The 23,744-nt window shown below is 40.3% G+C and overlaps 1 protein-coding gene across 3 annotated transcripts in view; it reads right to left on the bottom strand.

Annotated features, from left to right (window-relative positions):
• Nucleotides 1-21,842, bottom strand: part of fam13b (family with sequence similarity 13 member B) — an 80,768-nt gene extending 58,926 nt beyond the window's left edge. For 2 of the 3 annotated variants that reach the window (XM_070837058.1, XM_070837060.1), the window contains exons 1-2: nt 21,619-21,842; nt 871-1,023 (exon numbers count right to left, since the gene is read on the bottom strand). The gene's annotated coding sequence lies outside the window, so the exon portion shown is untranslated. The remainder of the gene's footprint in view (nt 1-870; nt 1,024-21,618) is intronic. The other variant, XM_070837059.1, reaches the window with a different exon arrangement.
• Nucleotides 21,843-23,744: the final 1,902 nt, after the last annotated feature.

The following is a 23,744-nucleotide window of genomic DNA, read 5'->3' as shown; positions in this document are numbered from 1 at the left end:
CTGAGTCTGACAATGGAAATCGATGCAAAGCAATCTCCAACAATGATTTGTGTTCAAAGTTTGACTTCGATGATGGCCGGTCGGTGAGTAATCTGAATGCAAACGGTGGCAGATGGCGTCCAGTCTACTCACCAGGGGAGGAGGAACATCATCACCAAATGTTTATCACTAAACGTAATCTGATTTGGTTCCAGTTAAATCGGGCTACTCAAACTTCAAAAGTAGGCGCACACACCCACAGAGTATAATGGCGAGTAATGGCGTGGTCAGACAGCATTTTTCTGCAAAGAGCAAAACAGTCTGCAGTTCACTCCCCCTCTAACTCAGCCGATAACCAGTTTAAAACCAGTTTGTTTGTATTTATGTTCCGGCTGTTACGTAAGATTAATCGGCAAAACATCTTCAGAGGAACAGAGAAAGTCTTTTTTCACACAAGTTGTCCAAGTCAGTGTGCAGGTTTATTTCATTTGTCAACAGGCTTTGGATGCATCTCATTCGAGGTGAGTGACTGATCACTTCTGTGTTAATTATTGCCTGCATTATTAATAACAAAATATTTGTAAGTTTTGCAATAACAACATCCCCTTCCAGATTTTATGAGCTAATTAATGTTAATTCTGTGAGCTGGCTACTAAAGTTTGGTCAAAGATTGTTTCCTCAAGAATGAAACTCGACTCTGTATCATTTTAAAATGTGAAAAGACCGAGCGGACTGTGATTTTAAGCTGTTTTGACAGGCAAACTGAGCGCTGAATCCTTCACGGAGACAATGATGTAGTTGATTGCATCTTGTCCACTCCAGCCTCCAGCAGGGGATGTTTCTGTGTGTGTGTGTGTGTGTGTGTGTGTGTGTGTGTGTGTGTATACTCACCGTGTAGCAGTGAAAGTGTGTCCTATCCTCTCCTCCCCTGGCCAGTAAACCACTGAATCATCTATGGCTGCTTCAGGTTGTGGCAGAAGATGAGCCGGTAGTTCCTCATTGACGGACCGCTAATCCCTCTTGCAGGATTCCTTTCTAGCTACACTGAGAGAAAAGACAGAGGGAGGAACAAAGAAGAGGAGATGATGATATGAGATAATGTCAGAAAAGAGAAATAGATCGATCGAAGATAGGTAACAATGTTTATGTACATCAAATTTACTTCTTTCTATTTTAACATACAACAGTGTTTCAAGCTGTGCCGTCAAAAACTTTGACGTTTGCTGTCCTCAACACTGGTTGTCAAGTATTTGCCAGAAAAATATTAAAGCACATAAGAAGACATCAATATTACATTTGTAGCATCAACCACCATTTCCTGTAAAACTGGGTATCAATTAGATTTGATTGCTTTTACTGTTTCAGCTTGATGATGTTTTCTCATATTAGTTCAGAAAGAAAAAGAAATAAAAAGCACTGAAAGCAAGGCTGCTATTATCAGTAATGTTGGCTAAATAGTTTGTATTGAGCAGAAGTAACTTAATAAACATCGTGAAGTGCACATTTATCAATATAGAACGTATGAAATGGGTCCTGCCGACACCGACTCTGACTACAACATGATTTGGGTTCCACAGATAATTGCTTCAGTTCTTCAGTGAAGCAGTCACACACACATCTTTCCTCCATCTTTGACACCAGACAAGCCAGTATGTTTAAAACAGCCAAGCAAAGAGCGCTTCCTACTCAAACTCAAACCTCAACAGGAACTCCAGGATAGACGATGTTGCAGTACGGGCCACGGTTTGTAAAAGGCAAAGGTTTCTGGGAGATGGAGGGCAGACATACGACAGCCGTGGCTGCTTAAACATAATGATAATCCATACCGGGAACATAAAAGTGCTCACTAATCAGGATTTAACTGCATCATGTGGAGACGCCGATGCAAAATGACCACTTCTGCTTCTTTCTTGTATTGGCTGTGAACACAAGGACAAACCTCAGCCAAACCCGTATTCTATACAATCAGCTGGAACAAAATGCAACACCAGGAATGAATGAGGTGAATCGAGCTAATGCTGTCCAAACCACATGCAAAACAAACCTCGTGCAAAACAAATGTGACGCAGACGACCAATTAGACACAAAATGAGGGCAAAGGATTGCACTACAAAGAACATCCAGCTCCTGCGCCACATCACAGTTCAAGCATCATCAACCTCAGGTGCAACATCAGGTGCATATGGCAAGACAGACTCTGGGTCACTCTGGCTTTTAACCGATTAAAACCCATAAATGTGTCCGTTAATGTTTGCATGTCCTTCACCTGGTTGCAGAAAGCTGAACTTAAAGGGTCGACGTCCTCTTGTCTTCTCCTTTAGTGTTTCCGATGCTAAGAGTTTGAGTAAATTTCTGTTTCCGTTTTTGTTTTCTGCCTCCGATCCTCATTTCTCTCAGTTTCTGTCTATATCCCCGGTTTGGGTTCCTTCTCCTCGGCTTGAGATGTCAGGCCGTCCAGGAGTCTGCTGAAGGCGAGCACCGAACACAATAATTAATCTGGCACTGGTTAAGCGAGAAAGCCGCATCAGTGTGTGTGTGTCAGCGCACATGTGTGTCCTGCATGTCTTGGCACGCCCATGTGAAGCAGAATCAGTGAGCAAACTGTCACTTCAAATCTGTGTATATTAGGTATGCTCCTGGTAATTGCTGCCATTTCAGTAACTGTGTGTGTGTGTGTGTGTGTGTGCTGAACAAGGCTGGTAAAGGCTGGTCAAGAGTGTGTGTGTGTGTGTGTGTGTGTGTGTGTTAAGTTGCGAGATGGGATGAAGGGGTTAATGTGTGTTGATGTGTCTGAGTGTGCATGAAGACAGAAACTGTCCTTTGAGGCTGTCCCCGTCCACTTGGCCGCTCTGTATGAGAATATGGCCATGTGCTGAAATATTAAATACACGGTTCTACTTTGGAGAGTATTATGGAGCCAGGAAGGCACTTAAAAATACAAGAGATGGAGGAGGCAAGAGGAAATAAGAGGGAATGAGGAAGAAGGAAAACTACATTTGCTAGAGACTTAATTATTAAGTTATTACCAAGTTAAGCTCAAAATAAAGAGCGACTTCAGAAACAGTTTGGGCAAATCTGCCCTTTCTTCAAGACCGAACAATAGTGTTGCCTATCGCTGCCACACAAACTCTGCAGAAGTAAGCTGGAAGTGAACCACAGTGTTTAACATGCACACATGCACCTGGTCGAGGTTTTGTGCCCATTTTCCTCCAGGAACAACTCCCTCATTCTCACTTTCCTTCTGGAATACACCGGTCACAAGGTCCTGCTAGTGCTTCTTTCTCCCACCCTCTTGTGTCCCTTCTTTCCTTTCATTCATCCTGGCGCTGCACGTTACACAAGCCGCCCGACCTACTTAGGTTGTCAGCATCACCTCAGCGTCAGGAGGAGAGAGGGGCAGGAGGAGCAGGACAGTTTGGAGACGTAAGAACATATCAAGAACATATATATGGCGCTTGTTTCAAATATAACAATGCTTAAGAAACACAATTCATTGATATGCACTGTTTGTTTGTCATAATTTGCAAACCCCTAAAAACTTTGTTTAAGAATAAGAAACAATAAGCATCTTTTTTTCTTTATTTCCCTGCATCTTACCAGTAACTGGGGCCCCACAAACAATATATAATCAACAAATACAATCAAGCTACAGAAAGCACCAGCCAATAACAAGCATTTTTAAAAGTTTTGTTAACCATCACTTGGAAATTAAATATTTCATAGTATGAAAACTATAAACTATAAAAATCTGCAGTCTGTGGAAGCCATCAAACACTTCAGATCCAAGGACAATGCTATTTAACTATTTCAGCTACAAAGGAAAAAGCCATTTACCGTTCACTGACTAACATTTTATTTATTTGGTATGAACATGAGAGAAGATAAAATCTAGTTGGAACTGACTGATGGACTAAATTCTGATACTTTAATTAACTTTTAGCTATTTTGGTTATTATAAAGCCTAAATCCTTGTCCTCTTAAGTACACTAGATGTTATTACAGCATTTTGTAGGACAGCGATGATTCAGAGTTACAGCTTTTAGTGGATTTGTTTGGTTTTCAGCTCAGCGCCAAATGTTCTTGAAAAACTGGTTATTATATTATGAAGATCGCATAAGGGCTGCCACACATTTACAGCTAACTGTTTCTTTTAAAGCTCCTTATGTAATATAGCACACCGAGCAAATGTACAAGGTCGCTCATAAATCCATTCATTTCTATAACGGGGAGCGCCGAAGAGGACAGGCAGCGCCGAGGTAAGCTGCTGCCTTAAATGGTCCTGTTTTGCCCTCCTCCTCCTTTTTCAGTCAAACCAGAAGTAGTTTTCTTGGCACAGAGTTTATATTAAGTTTAAATGTGACCGATATATTTATGTGACTCACTGGTACACAAACGATATGACAGGAGTAGGCAGGGAAGCCCATTCTGCCAACATGGAGGACGCTTCCTCTTGAGCCGAGTCACCCGGCATGACAGCTAAAAGAGCATCTTTTTTGTATGAATCACATTTATCAGGGCTAGAAAAACTACCAATGAAACTCGCTGCTACCTCCACTAGCCAGCTGACCTGCTCTTCCTGTTCCCAGTTTCACTGTAGCTTGCAAACAGATATTACTTGGCCTTGAGTTTCCAGGCCCTTAACCCTTCAGAGTCTGGGGTAAAACAGCGTTTTTTACTACTTTTCATTTTAACTTTGTGTTTCCCATTAAAACTGCTTAGCTTGCCTTTCTTTGTGTCTTTCTTTTCAGCACAACCTCGCCTATGTGATTCTACAAGTATTTATTTATTTTGACATAATATATGGACACACTGTATGTAAAAGTGCAAAAGAAACACAAAATCCGAGTAGGAACTAGTTGGATCTTTGGAGGAGCGGGGGTCTGCGCGGACACCTCCTCTCGTTCGTCTTCACGCGCAGCATCCACTTCATCCTCTGAAAGGAGTCTTCCTCAGAATCAGAACGTTCTTCCCCAGATTCAGCATCTTCTAACTCGTAGAAGAGCTGTAGTGCGACTTCGGCTCTTCATAAATTTAGTCTTAATAGGCTGATTGACAAAATTCAAACACTTGTAAAAAGTTTGAAGTGTCCGCTTTCCAACAGTCTTTGAATTGAGCACCTGCGTGCTTGTGTCACAGCTTTACGTTTTCAAACGTGCGACATGTGACTTTGACGCCGTGTGGCGGTCCTAGACTCCGAAGGGTTAATCTACCATGGTCTTTGGCCTTCCTCAGACCTACTGCATTAACATGCGTCTTTAGTGATCCACTTACAGCGGAGTGGACAGCTCGCCCCCAGACCACATTCAGAGGAGGTCTGGGCCACATATAGTCACATTCTTTTAGCACATTTCAGACCCGTCTACTAAACTGACTTCCTGTGCAAAAGCCAATATTAACACAACGTTAACCGGTGACATCTTAAAAACAGCGTCATATTCAGGAACGATTCTCAGTGGCTAATTACACTACAGCATCTACTAAAGCAAAAAAACGTTTGCGGTGGAGCGGCAAGAGTCACAAGCCAATTTTAAATCCTTACTGTCTCTTTTCCATGGATCTGACACCCTGCATCTCTGCTCTCTGTACGCCTGCTCGCCAAAACTTTGCTTTGCGCTCCATTAGAGGAGTTAATGTTGTGGATATGATTTGGACTGTGATATTAAAAGATAAGTTAATCATGTTAAACGGAACATGATACTGTGATATTGTCAAAGAGCCTTTGTTTCAATGAGATATCGTTACTAAACTGTTTTTTTTTTATGTTTGAATATTTATAACTGAAATGTTAACACTCTTTTGTAAATGTTTTTTACTGATGCATGTGTTAATTTGCACACAGAGCGGGAAAGTGAGATCCAATTACAAGTGGACTGTTGAGATTCATGTGCCTATCGCTTCCTGATGGCAGGTGTGAAGTGGCGTACTATAAGCTGTGATCGGATCGCTCATGTTAACGCCAGGTATGAATGGGGGGTGCGTAGCGAGAACAGCATGTGTGAACTCGACTAAACTGAGCAGAATTTCAAACTGCACCTCCCACTAACACAAGGGATTTTCTTTCACCTTTTCCGCCTCCAAAATTAACTTTCCTCTTATGTCTTACTACCTTTTTAGGGCCTATATTAGTGGGTTTTCCCCTCTCGCTGAAAGATGCAGACCTCAAATTTCTGTATGCGTTGACGGCTGAAGAGCTGAACCATTTTAAGGTTTTCCTATTAAGCTTATTAAACGCGGGTTTCAGGAGTCTTATGTTTGCTTATAAAGATTGCCGAGGCCTCTAAAGGCCTTCTTCAGGCTTGATTCTTTCCAAAACCAACTACACTGGCACTGCTAGCGCCTAAGCCTCTTTAAAAGCTAGACAAAATCCCACAATTGGATCTGAAATTCTTGTATTGGGACAGGGCCCTTATGACTGAAACCAAAAAAGGGACCACAAACTGGAGAGTTTTGTTCTCAGTGAACCGAGTGGATATAAAAACCTTAACCAATAGGACAAGACCACAGTGCATATACCTTTTTAAACAAGGGTGGTCCTGTTACTGCCAGGCACAACACACTTTCCAGACAGATGAGGACAAAGACGCTCGGAGATTAGGGAACCCAGTGTTCCCAAACCGCTGCCTTGTCTGCCATGAAAACTGACCCTAAAAGGCCTCTGTAGTGAGGATTTGGTCAGTCTAGAATGGCTCTGTCTGTGTTTCCTTCTGTCTGTCGGTGTGTCTTAATCCCAGATATCATGCTTGACAACCTCCCGCTCAACAATGAGGGACATTGTTAGAAGGGAAACAGAGAAAGTTAAGACGGCGCACTGAGACAGAGAAAGAAAGGAAAAGTAAGTGGGTGAAAGTAAAGAAACTCAAGGACCAGAAGGGAAAGGGGCCAACGGATAATATGAGAAGTGTAAAAGAGGAGACACGACCAGAGAACACCACGATATAAAGGCATGTTAAGACAGACATGAGCACTGTGCGAAAAAGTCAGCAAGCTCATTCATTTCAATGAGGCCACTGTGTTGAGACAGCAGTGTTGCAGGCGCCAAGGATTCTTCCAAGATATGCTGTGTCATCCATCAAAGATTCAAGCGCACATTTCTGGTAGATTAATTTGTAACGTGAAACAGGTAATTTGACCGTTTACATAGTGATCGTCTAAACTAAATTAAATGTGGCGTGAGTCGTAAAGTCCTTTGTAGTATTAAAAGCGCCATGTCGTGTTGATCCGCTACTTAAACTTACATTTTTATCATTCCTGGTGCTGAAAGTGTCAAACATCAGATTTTCTAGCCCTAATAAGTGTTAAAGACATCACAGATGGGTGCATGCAGTTCTGAAAAGCATATGGGATGGGAATAGATATCATTTTATGGATAACAATGCCAACACTGACTGAGCCTGATTCCTTTACGATTGCCTTGATTCAGTTTTCTGTGTGGAAAAAAGTAGGGCTAAACTGGTTTTCAGCATCAACAGAACTGTTTAATTATCTCTGGTAGCAGAGAGTAGATTGCATACTTTTAAAACGAATATTTGTAAAGCATCATTTTCAGTCAGGTTAATTCAGTCAAAGAAAAAGCCTCCTACGCATGCCTGTGTGGTGCTAATGTTATTATAGCGACCGATCTTTCCACTTGGTGGTGGACATGCTGATGGGCTAGGAAGCAGCGGCAAGTGAGTGTAGAGAGTCGAATACGTGACGTTTCTGGAATTTACGTTCATGACGAAAGATGTTTCTGCCCTCACCTGGATAGATATATATATATAGAGAGAGAGACTTTACAAGAAGCACTGCTGTCTTCTTTCTTTGTGAAATGAAACCACACTTTATTTAGAGAGTTGCTTCCGCTCAACCATGACTAATTCTTGTTGAAAGTTTCCAGCAGCATAAACTCAGGAGTTTGACGTCATTGTTTTGCAATGTGCAAATGTCATAAAAACAAGAAAAGGAACTGCTAAACTCGGAGGCAAACGATTCTGGTGGATTGGACAATTTAGAACTGGTTCTCAAGTGAAACTGGTTCTCGATTCCCATTAAATTAAGCTAAATGCTTTGTTTTACCCTGTAGTAGTCAACTAAGCAATGACAAAGATTATATTAATATTTTACTTTTATGTTGTGTTATTATGCTGATATTTTAAATAATCTCTTTGATTTTACAAGACAGAAAAGGCGAGGATGAATTTTAAAATGTGCAGGAAAAAGAAGAAGAAGAAGATGGGGTGGAAAAAGACCCATTTGGAAACCAGCACCTATCTTGGTTGACAGTTCGTTTGCATAACAGTTGTACCACAGAAGTAAATTAAAATAAGCCTGCTGAATATCAGATTTCAGTTTGTTTCTAAACATGGCTCCTGCACATGTGAAGCCTGAACAGCGGTCTGCAGGGTGGCAGCTGTTGAGGAAAATGTCCTTTAACAAAAAGGTCACAGGTTCAATACCTGCAGTCCTGTTGGACCTTGTGTATTATGTTTTAGGGACACATTTAACCCAACTTCTGGCTCAGTCAGTGAGTTAAAATAACCAAACACACTGCTACAAAGCAAGCAGACTACAGAATATCAACAAAGACACCTCAATGTCTTGAATAATAAAGTTTCCACTGAAACATCCCTTTCCGGATATGTTAAATATTAGTTATTGGAATAACCATCGCAGTAAGCAAAACCCTGTGCGTCAACAAATGGAAAACTGCATTCATATTTCATAAAGACAATTTAAATGCATCACATGAGAACAAAAAGCCCATTATGATTAATCTGTAATCTGCCAAAGAGCCTCAGCTCCATCAAAACAAAAAGCATGACTAAGAAGGGGATTAAATATTCACAAGAAGTTATAAATAAATCAGAAAATTTTCTCCAACTTGCATCATGTTGTGAAGTAAAAAAAGATCAAAGCAGATAAAGCCGGCGGAGTCGATCACCATCGGCCAAACTGACACAGTCCACAAAAATCAGACAGAAAGGTCGGACAGCAGGAATCCTCTTCAGAAGTTAGGATCGATCAGATGTCTGCGTCAGAGCCTACAACACCCTGCAGGTAAAGAGCTAAACAGGATGTATTGTCGTTTAGTAAATGTATACCTGTTGCACAAATTAAAACTAGAAAAGAATAAATAGGCCTCTAGACTCGTGACTTCATGCATTTGTAAAGGTAAAACAAACAGAAAACAGCTTTTACCTACAGAGAGGAACCCACTGAACTGAGCGCTCCGGCCTGAATCTCCTCAAAACAATCAGGAAGAGAATGAACGCCTTCTATTTCTGGATTTGACTTCTGTGTTTGTCTTACTGTTCTTCACAAGTACGTCCTGAGACCCTGACACACTGCATAACTTCCCTGCGCTCTGCAGTGTGAGCATGACCTGTCACATCCAAACAAGCACACACCTAAAAGAAAACACACAAGGTCAAACACAGTGCGTGGAAGGGCGGGTGTGGGTTTGAATCTGTACGAGCACAGAGACAAACACACAAATCTCTTCCATCAATCACTGAACATGTGACTGAGATCCTTATCTGCTTTGTCACAAGTGGAATGAAAACGACCGCCTTACTGCGTCCACGTTAACACAGCACTTCCTGTCAGATGTCGCACATTTTTCTAGCTCAAAAAAAACCCGAGAGAAACCAGGGTGAGCACAGACAGGCAGCGGTAATTAAGCTATTTACAAACAGCCTAGTGACACAGGAAGAAGTAAAGGTGGAGGAAGTGGTGGATGAATTGGTCAAACACAGTATTTTCATGCAGGAGACTGGTGTCCCATGTGAAACCATGTGTCAACACTGACATTTTGACTCGGTTTCCTCATTTCAAGTTTGTTTTTTTCTTTTTAATTATTATTATTTTCAATTTTCCCGGTGCAATTTGGTTAGGTTTAGGCAAGGCGAGGCACATTTATTTGTATAGCACCATTCAGACACCAGGCAACAAAACTACCTGGTCAGGTTTAGGGAAAATTCAACATTTATTCTGGTTATGTCTGAAAAAATGGGGTTGTGTTATATTCCAGAATTACAAATGCACATCAGTTACTCCTTTTGACTGGTGAGAGCTCCTAGACTAGATAAGTGTTGCATTATGGGTTGTTTTTTGCCTTTTGTGTTGCCAAGTCAGCAGTTGTCTTCATGTCCGTGTGTAGCACGTCTCTTAGAGTTGATCATCTCTAAAAGTGTTTTGTCTGTACAGTTTTTAGCGTGTGGGGGGAAAAATAAATTCATGACGAGTGTAAACAAGTCAAAAGCGTCTCCTCATGTCGACTGCAGAAACGTCTGTCAAGCAGCCAAGAATTACCGCCATCACAGATGATGAAGACAGGGTTGCCAGGTCTGCGTGACAAAACTGGCCCTATAACCAAGAAAACCAGCCTGATACTAGAACTCCAAATATGCCCCTGCCAAACCATATACGCTGCTTTTAAAGTCCAGCAGCATTGCCATCATTGCCAGATGTAATTTAAGATCTACACACAAGTAACACCATCAATATTTAGTGTGCCAACATTAAAAGCAGTTTTCCCTTAAGAGTTCTTTCACGTCGGTTCTAAGTGACCTTGTGTAATTAGATACAGAATATTATCATAAATAAAACATAGCTCTGCGAATGTTAGACCAGTTCACTGATGCACAGATTAAACTGTAGCGTTGTCTTCTCACTTCCTCCTCCCTCTTCCTCCCTGCTTGGACAACATGACTGTACTGGTTTTACTTCTTTTACTGTAGTTGTAGTTGCAATATTTTGTTCAACTGAAACACCTGATCAGGTCTGGGGGGGGGGAGCCAACAGGAGAGAGTGAGGGTGTGACTGACAGAGTGGCTACACAAATGGGGGATTTAAATTCATGCTTTTAATGTCTTTACGAGAAAAAAGGCATCAAGGGTGAGAACTTGTACACTTATAATCAGGCCAGAATGGTAAATATATATACTGTACGTTTCATTTAAATATGAAACACTTTCAGTGCCATTTTTTGCTGACTCTTAACTTCAAACATGGTAATTTACTCATAAGCACAACTCCTAATTTGTCACCTTCTGGAAATTATGTTAATTTTCAACTAAGATCTGGCCCGTTAGTGGTCAAGGATGCTTAATTGCTTTGTAAGAAGCTGCATAACAGGAAGGCTGTCAAAAATCTGCCTAATATGAAGCGAACGGCTGAAGTGCTTTTAGGAGCACACCTACACAACACACAGTTTTATCAGTCTACTGTGTAAAAACCTCTAATAGATGGGGATCAAAGAATAAACTTTGGCAAATGAAAGCCTGTGGTCTTACCCATACAGAGAGAAAATCTCACTGATACTAAATCCCACAAATACACACACACACACACACACCTAATAAGCCTTAAGATTAGATGTTGTAAATGTTGCTCTAAAAACTGCTTGTGCACATTTTAAGCTGTCTGCCATTAGCTTTGAGGCCTCACGCATTAAGCCCGAGGTCAGGAGTGATGGACATCCTGACACGAAGGTCAGCAGTAAAAGAAACAGAAAAAAATGTGTACTTGTATGAATAACATGAGCAGATTACATCTTTTAAGATAGAGGCCAATTAAGCACTACAAATATCAGCTGTTTCTAACGTTCTTTGTTGTCTCTAAGCAAATAACGACACCTTGATCTCCCAACATGCAGCACTGACATGCACTGTTTTATCCGCCTGTTTCTGCGTCCAAATCGCAACTGAAGACAAGCATGCATAACGGGGATTGAGCAACAAAAATGTGTAGGTCAGCACTGACTCGTCAGCCTTATTCATGCTTTGAACCTCTTGCTGGGACATTCCCTTCACATGCAGTTTCTCTTTTTCTTCATTGACACTCTCACTGTTCTTTTCTGTTCAATTACGCTCTCTGCTCAAAGGATATTGACCAATAAATGTTTCTGATGATCGGGGTTATTATCTATGAAAAAAAAGCTATTTAATTGGAAAACAAACCCCTTTTAGGACAAATGATGCAAGACAAAGATAAAGTGAATACTCTGATTTCTACTGACCCGACTGCATGAAGAAGTTGTTCACACATTTTTACCTCATCCGGTGCTGGGTATGCACACTCCCCCCCCCCCCCCCCTTTTTTTTTGTCTGTTTACATCATACAATGCTACTCATACGCACTGTTTCTACTATGAAAATTTCCCATCTTACTGAAACAGTCCCATTTTTGTTCAACAAGAGAGACCTTCTGTCTGTGTCCTCGACCAAGGAAACATGACGGTCCGGAGGCTCCAGTGCTTCAGTATCTGACTCATTTGTTCACTGGTGCAATGCTTCAGTTTCCTGTGCAATATCAGATCTTCTTATTGCTTGTCTAGAGCTTTTATTTTTAAAAACAGATCAAGCGTACTTTTTTTCTCATATTCTGTGATATGAATATCTCTATTTTACATTTTTCTATTTAATATCTATGTTTGTTGATTATGGGCCAATATGCTGAGGCAGATTTCTTGTAATGTGAAAACTTACTTGGCAATAAACCTAATTCTGACTCTGATGAGGTCTGTTGCATGCGACGTCATTGCTGCTGTGTCATTTGCCAATAAACTGGTTGACTTTGGTAGCAAATAACACAGGAGCTTTTCATTTATCAGTAGATAAACTCACATCAATGAGAGAATTCATACCCTAAAATGTGTATTTTGTCAGCATGAATTAGTAATTTGATCCCTCAAATTTTTTGTTTGTAACCTAGAATGACTTCTGTCCCTAAAACACATAATCCAAGTAAGATAACGCAACCTTTCTAACATCCATTGCAGCATTACAACTGTTTGAAGGAGGCTGTCTAATGCTCTGAAACACAGTTGCTAACCTGCAACTAATACTCTGTTACTAAAGCTACTTGCAAATAATTAGTGATATTTAGGCACAATTCATTCTTAATTCTGTCGTTTAGAAATAGAAAATCAAGTAAGTTGAGGTCAGGAGCCCATACAAGGAATCAAACTACTAATTCTGCTCATTACATTATTCATCTTAAGGTACAACATACCAATTTTAGCACACAAATTCTCCACCCAACGCGGACCCCTACAGAAGCCGCCCACATTGATCCTGGGTCTGTTCCAGGTTTCTTCCCGTTAAAGGGGAGTTCTTCCTGCCACTGTTGCTCAATATAATATCTGATGCTCATGTGGGGATTCTTGAATCCTTAATTTTGAATTCCTGAATCGTTGGGTCTCTCTCTAATTAAAGAGTTTGGTCCAGACCTGCTCTTCATGTAAAGTGTCTTGAGATAACGCTGTTGTGAATTGGCGCTATATAAATAAAGATTGATTGATTGATTGAAATTATCCAAAGTCTTACTTTTGATAGCCTCCAGGTTTGTAGCATATGGTGCGCCAACGTTTGCTTACAGTTCTTAAATCATGGTTGTGTGTCTCACTGGTAGATGGAATCAGCAGGTCAAGTCAGGCTTGGAGGGTTGGATGCAGATGGATGAAAGGATAAATAAAAGAGGGGCAGCAGTGTTATGGAGAATAAAAGGGAATGGCCGAGGAGGATTAGAGGAGGGAAAGCAGCGGGGAGAGAAGGGAGAGTATGCGAGGTAAAGAAAGGAAGAGCAGGATGAAAAAATGAAGGCAGTAAAGCCAGTGTTTGCCCTTGAATCAGTAGCAGCAGTTCACTGCCCTAGCCTAGTTTAGCTGCTCCTCCCAGGCTAGCCCTGTCAGTGATAAATTAATAAGCACATGTCTTCAGGGGACGTGGGCTTTTTCAGGCCTTGTTATCTCCATCTCTAGTAGCAGACTCTTCCTTTTATTTATTTAGAAGATGTAGGGAACAGCCAAAAAAATAATGATCCTTTGAAAATACTTATTACAATGTCTAAAAATAGGCAAAAAGACCTAAAAATCTGTGTAACTGATGTCAGCTAAAGCTTGCTCCATGCACTCAGACCAGTACACACCTTAAAAAAGCTGAAATAATTTGTTAATTTGCAGAAACTTAATAAGGAATCATTTTATTTGTTGCCAATTGTTTTGCCGCATTTTTCCTGCAAACATGTCAAACACTCTCTGTGGTGAAAATTTGGTGCTTTTCTTAGGTTTCCAATAGTTGTAAATTGAGCATGTTTGGGTTTTGGACAGTCTACATACACCAAACATTTGTCAAGAAAAAAAAAATCATTATTTGTAGCCTGAATTTGGTGCACATCAGTCGGTCTCTTTTTGAAGCTGTACTGTATTCATCTGAATAAAGATGCCAGGGTTACCTCCACTCTAGTCAGCAGCGTCACACTCCCTATGCATACAGTACAGTTTCACCCCAGAGCAATCAAAGCCTTCTGCAGCTAGCTGTTAATTGCCTCTACGCACTTTCCCTGCCCAGGTTTACGTGCCCTGCTTAATGGCGTTTGCAGGAGGAGGACGGAGTTTCTCTAAACTGGTGATCCAGTCTCAAGCTTGCTTCACTACACTTCAGTTCATCGTAGGCTCCGACCTTTCATGTCTCTCTCCACTGTGTTTCGTGGAGGGGCTGACTTGCTTTACAAGTGCTCTTTCGGGGGAAACAGTAAAATAAGATCCATTCTCTGCTGGCCTGAGGGGCTGTGACACTGCAGAAAGCCTGAACGCCTACAGTGGAAACAAGTGCAGCTCTGTGTTAGCAACTGTGGGAGTGGAGCGTTTTGTTCGGGGCATTTGCATGAAGTTTGTTTGGTTGCCATCTGGGTGAACAGTTGCACAAGTTCTTCTTTTTCCATGTGTTTATCTGCCTATTGACTCTTTTTATTAACTTGTCTTTCTGGATACCCAAAGAAAAGCTTTAGATCACAACTACCCCTTAGAGAAACCAATTTATTGGTTGCAGTTTATTTGCATGTTGGTTTCATATTTTGTCAAAAGACTTGTATTTCTATTAGTTTTTAAGTAATCAGTGATAAAGGGAAGTTTAAGCGTGCATTACATACGTTCAGTGCAGCTCTGTAATCACAAGTGTCCCACCACAATCTTCTTTAAGTTAAACAGATTAATACTGTGATGCTCAGTGCGTCCTTTGGTCCTTCAGAGGAAGGTCTAACTACTACAGTGTTCATACTGATACTGGCTTAGGTAATGAACCAGGGTTTTCCTGTCAAATAATGGTTTCTCCAAAGACAAACTCTTCAGGATTTAGCGTGTTTCAAACGATTAACTTGAGTCAAATGCAGCGATGGACAGTAACTAAATACATTTACACAAATACTGTGCTTAAGTTCAATTTTGAGGCACTTGTAGTTTGAGTAGATTCAGTTTTTGCTACTTTATACTTATACTTCACTACATTTTGTATGGAAATATTGTCCCTTTTGCTCCACTATATTAATTCTATAACTTCAGACATAATACAAAAACATAATTGATTGACTTTGCTGGCAACAATGATCTAATACACTATAAGATGTTGAAAAATGTTATTCTCTCATGGTAAACATGACCACATCGCCCAAACTTAGCATACTTTTATTTACTTAAAAACAATACCAGTGCATTCATCTATGGCAGAACTGGATTTATTCTAAAATCTAATGAACTGTGATGTTTCCGTCAAGAGAAAATCTTCCAAAATAACTGTTTACAGTTATACTACATGTGGTAACCATCTAAGGACAATATGATCCATTTACTGATATTAAGGGATATAACGTCACAGTCAGCTGCGGGTTTAAAGGGGTCGTGATTCTTTAAGGTTTGCCCGTGGCAGTAAATCTTTATTTCTCCATAACGTGGCATAAAATGTGCACAAAGTGTCTCACTGTGATTCACAACACAGAACTACATTTCACAGCCTCGATGATGCGCCGCGGATTAAGCGTGATCCAGACTTTAGCAGAGCTCGCCGTGGTCACTGGGCCCAGCCTCGCCTGAGACAATCACATTGAGCTTTATTGATTTAGTATTGATCTATATCACCTCCCTCTCGTGCGTCGTCTCATACTGATGGAAATTTCCAGACTGCCGCACGCTAGAATACCAGCCAGTATGCTTCTGCTTTTGCTGCATTAAGAAAAGATCCCTCTCCATCTGTTGCCTTTATATTCTCTACATGCCTGACAGCTCTATGAAAGCAGTGGCGATGCGATGAGGGAAGTGAGACTACAGTGAATCAATGAGGAAATCCCAGTCCCCTTGTTAAATATCATCGAGTTAACCATCTTTGCTCTATTGTACGAGCGGTGAATGAGACTCAATTAACACGGAACAAATAGCTTATACAGGATAGTAGAAGTCCTGTCATTTCCATCTGTGTGTGTGTGTGTGTGTGTAAACAATAGATCAAAACACCAGCTGTGAGAGTACACTGACAGATGAGTGGACATAACAGCATGCAAACAGTGACAGTGCAGTTTGAAGGATTTTCTCAAACACCACCTAGGAAGTGCCCAGTTATTCAACCATTCTGTAGCCTCTCTGCAAAGCTCACCTACTAATTTCTATATTCAACCGTATCAGATAGTGAGTAAAGACATATTAGACATATTTAGTACTTGTTACTTTACGATCACACTTTAAATTACATTACAATCTAAAGCAACGTCCAAACGGCCAAACACAGCAGAAAATAGTGCCAAAGGTCGCAGATGCGGGCCATGACAGTTTGTCAAGCTGTATTTCCAGTCATGTGACTTTCATCACTGCGCAATCTCCCTCGCGGCTTCACACATGCAGCAGATGTTTTACAGTAAGAGCAGAGCCCTTAGACCCACTGAGGGCATGTTCTCACTCCCAGATCACTTCAGCCCAACCAGCTGCCCATCCTTGGATACTCAAGCTGTGGCCTTATGTGTTTGGGACGGTACAATCCAAAAAAAAAAAAAGACAAATTATCCAGCAATGAACAGGCAAAATACAGATTATATGCTTCCGTCTGATAATTGCAGTGAAATAAAGCACTTGTGTCACTCAATCCCCTGCCAAGTGACATCCATCTGTCACAGAGGAGATGACGTTAACACCAGCCCCAAGGATCCCATTTATCTGCTGACACACCACAGATTAGGACTGGAACCAATTCATTCAAACGACTAGATGAGGGTGAGTCCATATCATTTCATTTTGTGATACTGTGCACTATTTAGAAATTCAACTGAAAATCTAGATATGGATAAAATGAACAGATGGCAATGTCTGATTTGGGTTATCGGGTGAATTAAATAGCTGAAAAATCAGGTGATTTCATTAAATTGATGCCAAATCCAGTAAATCCAAGATTAATAAAAAGTCAGAAAATCCTGCTCGCTGATTTGCAGCATCGCCTGCAATGACTCCATTCAACCAGAGATAATAAAGGAAAAGCTGCGACTAACATGTCCTTTTATTATCAATGAGTCCCCAAATTATTTTTCTAAATTATCCCATTAATTGTTGGGTTGTTTAATTTAAAATAAAAACAGTATAAAACACACCCCTCAAAAATTTCCCAGATTTATTTGGCTTGAAGAAAAAGAAATGATTAAAAATATTAATTGGTTGACAAAATAGTTGGAGATTCATTTGTCAGCAAGTCACATTAATCACTTTCTACATTTCTGGCTTCTATTAGTCTTTGATTTGACTGTTTAAATGAACATGGATCTGAATGATGGATTAGACTCTTTTTTTTTTTAGCATATTTGTGATCAGGGTTCTCAAAGTAAAGTGCTCTTGGGAGTCTTTTTCTGTAATATTTGTAGGAAAAGATAGCACTACATGAATAAAAGAAGACTTTTTTTCATGTAGAAGCCTTTGTTATTTCAGCTGCCTAATGGACTATCTCCATTTACACAAGCTTTGGACCAGGTCAGCGCCACACTGCGTGAAACTGCCTTCAGCCCATTTGGGTTTAATGTACACAGAAGATAATCCTCCAAGGCTTCTTGTTAGTGATTGGCATTTGTCTTTGCCTTTGTAGTCTGCATCACTGTGTTTCTTCCCAATCCCACTGCTTTGATTACTCCTGGAAATTACTGGAGGTTGCGGACGCCCCCTTTACTGTTGTGTTCTTTCTGTCCCGTCCTACAGAAGAGCAGCACTGTCCTAGCTGTTTTGTCGTCAAAGCATTATATTTTAGCCAATAAAAAGCGAGATTATGAAACATATTTCCATACAGGTGTGAACACGAGCAGACGGATTAAATCTGGTGAATTTCTGGCAGCGTGGGTCCAGCTTTAGAGAGATTTGGACCACATTCGGTTTGGTTTGGCTCCCGTCCACAGAGTCTAAAACAACCACTCACTGACCTGGCAACAACAATCCCACACTGCAGGCAGCTGTGTGGTTATGACACTGCTGTGACTGCTGCGTGCGTGCGCATGTTTTCCTTCCATATAAAAACTATGGGTCGTCTTACGTACACAGTCTTATCTCACACGGCAGGAGGCTGGAGAGTTTTGACACTGTCGGTATGTGCATACGTGAGATCCTTCACATAAAAAGGCCACAGGTTCAGCTTAGGTACACTCCATGAGAATCAACACTAGCATGGCAATATGCTGCTTTTTTTGTCATATATGACAGCAAACTGACGTGCTTGGTCAGAAATGACCAATCAATCAATCAATATTTTACGTAGCGCCAGTTAATAACAGTGTTATCGCAAGACGCTTTCCATAAAGAGCAGGTCCAGACCAAACTCTTTAATCAAGAGAGAGACCCAACGATTCAAGAATTAAGGATTCAAGAATCCCCACATGAGAAAGCATCAGGAATTAGGCAACAGTGGCGACTCCGCTTTACAATCATTATTTTAAATATGTATATACGTGCACAATAAAGGTCCCCGGCTGGAATCAGACTACAGACAATTATGTGGTGTGCACCTTCACCATTCAGCTATATAGACCCCTAATTGATTGCAAGATAAATCAATAACTAGAATTACCAACTTGAGCTTGTTGAGACAGTTTACATCCATGTCTGACTCTGTCCAGACCCAAAACTGGTGTCACCGTTTAAGTATGTAAATTAATCTGCACTTCTGCTCCTGAGTTATAGATTTGAATAACAGCCAGAGAAGTGGTTTTGCAGAATATTATAATGTCACAGTGAAGGTGACCTTTGACATATAAAATGTCATCACTTGATCATTTTATCCTATTAGACATTTGTGTGAAGTGTTGGAATAATTAGTGTATGAATTCTTGAATCATAGCCAAAAACGTGCTTTGTGAGGACACAGGGACCTTGACCTTTGACCACCAAAATCAAATCAGTCCCTCCTCGAGTCTAAGTGGATGTTTGTGGCAATTTTTTTTTTTTTTTTAAATTCCCCTCAACATGTTCCTAAGGTATAGGATTCACAAGAACAGGACCGACAGCTGATTAAAAAAACGACGATCCGGAGCCATAATAAAACTGAACACACAGCCCAACACCAAGTTAAACCTGATGTAGCTCAATACCTCCAGTAAATTATTACCTTTATGAACTTTATGTTTGTGGAGCTGATGAATTGCACAGCATTACTCAGAGAGGTGTCATCCAATATGCGTAAATATCAAAAATACACCTCAGAACAACACAATACAACTCAACAGCACCACAAGATACAAACTCCAGCTGTAGCAAAGTTGAATCGACGCCTCAGTTACAATTATAACCTTCATGAAGTTGAGATGTCTTGCAGGGCTGTTCTAGTTTAACTGGGTGGCCCTGCAGTAATAAACGTGTAACTGAGTGTATTACACCATCAATCCAGAGTGTATTACAGCAGCTTTAATATACTTTTGCTATAATTTTTCTAATATCAGCCCCACTGCAAAGTTGACCTTTACTCCACTTGGTTCATAAACATATCTGCTGTCTCTTACACAATGACTTGGTTGTTTAGCTAACAGGTTAAACTTTGCTGAGCTATAGGAAAGATTTTGCATAAGTCCCTCAGATAAGACCAAACGTCACATGCAGTCTTTAAAGTAGCTGCAGGCTAAATTCAACTTGTTTAGGTTGCTGCTGTTGCTGAGATACTGAAGTCAGGACCCAAAAGTGCATGAATACAGACCAAATACACACTTTTATCTTTAAAGATTAGACATTGTGCCCTAATATCTGCAGTACTGCTTCTTTACATTAAAGAAATTAAGAGTTTGGGGAAATCTCCCACCTTCACCTCTTCCTCCAGCATGTAGTGCAGATGCATCAGAGGCTGTTGTGGCACTGAAGCGTCGTCAATACAGTTATTTACCGTGCATAAATAACTCCTTTTACGTCCGTCTTGCACGGTTTTCTCAGGCTTGCCACTCAGATTTTATTATACTGGCTTTATTTTAGGTTTCTACTCTTTCATGGAGATTTTCCTTTTACTTCAAAATTCCATTTCATGTTTCAGTTTGTAATTTTGATTTAATAAATGCAACATAGATGAAGACATTGTAATAAAAATCATCATTATATTTGCTGATTGGCAATATTGTAGTACTGCAGTGAATTTCCTTTTTTGATGAATGTGCTGATTACTATCCCAATTAATGGGTTAATTGTTCAGTCAAAAAAAAATAATGATTGAATAACCTCTAATGATAATTTCCTGAAGCCATAAAGCTTATTTTGTCTGAGCAACAGTCCAAAATAGATCAATTTACCATCACATAAGTAAAGAAAACCAGCTACGCCTCACAGATGCAGATCACAGAAGCTTGAAGACAGGACTGTTTGGTATTTGTGCAGAAAAACGACATGCCACAATAACAATTAATCAAAAGCGTTGCAGCTGCATTAATAATGTACATGTGTGGCCAAGCACCCTGCAGTGCACTTTGCAATACACTTGTGCCTATGGCACACCATATGGAGAGCCCAATCCCATCTAATTCAGGGCAATGGACCGGATACGATTATGCAATGTGCAAAGGATTTCAGAGAGCCCAGAAATGAAAGTCAGCCTGTCACATCCTAAAAACGACGCTGCTGCATCAATTATTGCACATAAATTATATATAGGAGCAGCACAGGATGGTCGTTTAGGGGCCATTACTGTGCCACAAAACACCAGAACATTCCAGCACAGACAGCTTAATAAAAACCGAGCTGAAGCATGTTTGCAGGCGATGAAGCTTTCCAGAAACAGTCAGAACAGAAAACGAAACCACAGTTCAAAAGAACGACAACTTCAGACACTACAAACACAGGATGCATGTTTCTGTATGAGTCTGTTGTGTTCAAAAAAACCCGTCAAAAACCAGGTGATTTTGAGCCGCATCTCACATTTATGACAACTTACTGATTATAAACAACTGTAGAATCAAATGTCTGCAAAGCCGCAAGCGAGAGGCACAGTTCGGCTTTGCTTACGGCACCAAAAAACCCACATGAAATATTAAATAATCACAGACAGTTTTCATTTTTTCTGTCTCCGAGTTCGCTTGCGAAGGAGCCACAGATGTGATGGAACTGCCTCCGCTGCTAGCCGTTAGCCGCTAGCTCCCAATGAACACACAACGAAGCCACAAACGTCTTAACACCCACTGTGCACTTCAATGCTGGCCTCTAAAATCAAAAGGCTAACTTTGGTGGATGAATTCGCCAACTACCTGTGAGATATAATTCATAAAAGTGGCGGCACGGAGCGGCAGACACAGTTAGCTTAGCGGGCTAGCATTAGCTACTAAGATGCTGAGTGAACCAGAAGAAGCGCTGTTAGCAAGAGGAGCTAATCGGTCGCTCCGGGGGTAACGTTACCTTACCAGGTCAAAACAAACAGGAACGAGGAGCGAGATGCATTAATTTCTTCTTTGGTTTCTGTGGCCGATGTCTGGAGAGACGGCGACTTCGACGGGATTAAAGCAGACGGCGTGAAAATATCGTCGGGAACATTGCAAAAGACACTCGAAAATAATGTGGTTCCTGTTTTTGCTGGGACTGGCTCGGATGCCCGTTTGCAGTTCGTTGCTTAGCGAGTCTCTCTCTCTAACACACACACACATACATAAACACACACACACACTTACACATACACACCCTCAAGGGACGAACCTGCCAGATACTGACCCCGCCTCCTTCACTGTGAGCACAGCGGGGGACAGCTGCCAAATACTGACCCCGCCTCGCAGACCGGCTGACAAACTTAAAGAATACAGAGATAATTGTTTTCTTGATGCGGAAGACGACTCGGGCCACGTCATAAATGTGACTGAGTTCCGAATCTAAGTTCAGAATTCTGATATTAATGTCAGAATTCTGAGATCAAAGTGAGAATTCCATCAGAATTCTGAGATCAAAGTGAGAATTCCGTCAGAATTCTGAGATCAAAGTGAGAATTCCATCAGAATTCTGAGATCAAAGACAGAATTCCATCAGAATTCTGAGTTTTTAGGCAGAATTCTAATAAGTCAAACCCTGAATACTGTGACTACGTGTGTGTGTGTGTGTGACACATCTGTGTGTCTGACAGTTTAAGGTGGTCATATTTTTGCCTTCCACCTCAGTTTCTGTGCCCATGCATTACTTTATTTCACCATTTTTTAATTAGTCTTTATCAAACACGGACCACGCACGGAAATAAAAACATTAATCTCAAATGAAGAAGAGATTATTTAAAACAGATTTAGCTTTTTTCCTAATTTCCATCCGCAGGCCTGCAGGCAAGTACACACAGAGAGCAATCACCACTAAAACACTAGAAACATTCATTTGCATCCAGCACCATTACATCATAGTCACATGAACAATCATACAGGCAAATCTACTCACACACACACAACACGTGCATCCAGTGCACTCTGTGAAATTACAATTACAATTAATTTTATGACATTAGTTTTAATTTAGTCTTAATTAATTATGGATAGGTGGTAGCAGTGATGGAAGGAGTCCTCAGATCTTGTGCTTAAAAGTGTTAACGTACGTAAGTACCGTGTATTATCATCAAAATATGTCTAAGTATGAAAAGTAGAAGTACTCAATGGTCTACTTAGATTAATAGCCAATATGTCACACCACTAGATTATAATTATTAATGCATAAGTGCATTTATCACAAGGGTTTGGTCTGATTACACTGAAGCATAGTCAGTAACTAGCCCCATGACGAGGAAATTCACATTTACATGGCAATTTTTATGATTAACAACATATTTCATTGGATTACAAAAATCTAAGATGAATACTTTGGATAATAAAATGTTGTGTTAATCTATTGAGAATACATTCTATATAATAATCGTATTTATTGATCAAAATTTTGTATTAATAATCTGGATCTGCAAAGCAACTAAAGTTAGCAGATAAATGCAGTGAAGGAGCAAATACAGTATTTGTGTTTGTAGTTGAGTAGAAGTATAATGTATAATATAACAGAAGTCCTCAGGTAAAGTACTTGTGCTTAGTTACTTTCTACTACTGAGTGGTAGGCATGTTTAAGATGAAGATAAGATAAGACAAGACGGTACTTTACTTTATTCTGAGGGACATTTGTGTGCAGCAGTGGCAGTAAGTAGTAGGTGAAAGTGCAAAAGCATATAGAGTGCAAATATGAATACAATAAACAGGTGTCAAAACTAAATGAACCAGAAACCAGAAATGTAGAAGATTAATGGTAAATATCGTACATGTAAATCTAATCTTGGAGCTGTAAAGTATTTTCTGCTCCTTTATACTCTTTTGTACTTTTTACTCCACACTGCAAAAAACGTATGAGTTACTTTCCAGCTGTGGATTTTACGGTAAAAAAAAACATGAACCCTTTACCAAGAAAAAGTGTAAAGTTGCTGCTCCTTGTCATGTTTGAACTGTAGTACTTGAATTGTAGTCTTCTATATTTTTATTACAGTTATTTTGCATATTTTATGTTTTACCTCTGGATGTGCATCAAC

The sequence above is a fragment of the Pempheris klunzingeri genome, chromosome 9, assembly GCF_042242105.1.
Source record: "Pempheris klunzingeri isolate RE-2024b chromosome 9, fPemKlu1.hap1, whole genome shotgun sequence".
In the NCBI taxonomy this organism is placed as follows: Eukaryota; Metazoa; Chordata; class Actinopteri; order Acropomatiformes; family Pempheridae; genus Pempheris; species Pempheris klunzingeri.
The sequence above is the reverse complement of the archived record's forward strand: the minus strand, read 5'-3'. Positions and strand labels throughout refer to the sequence as shown.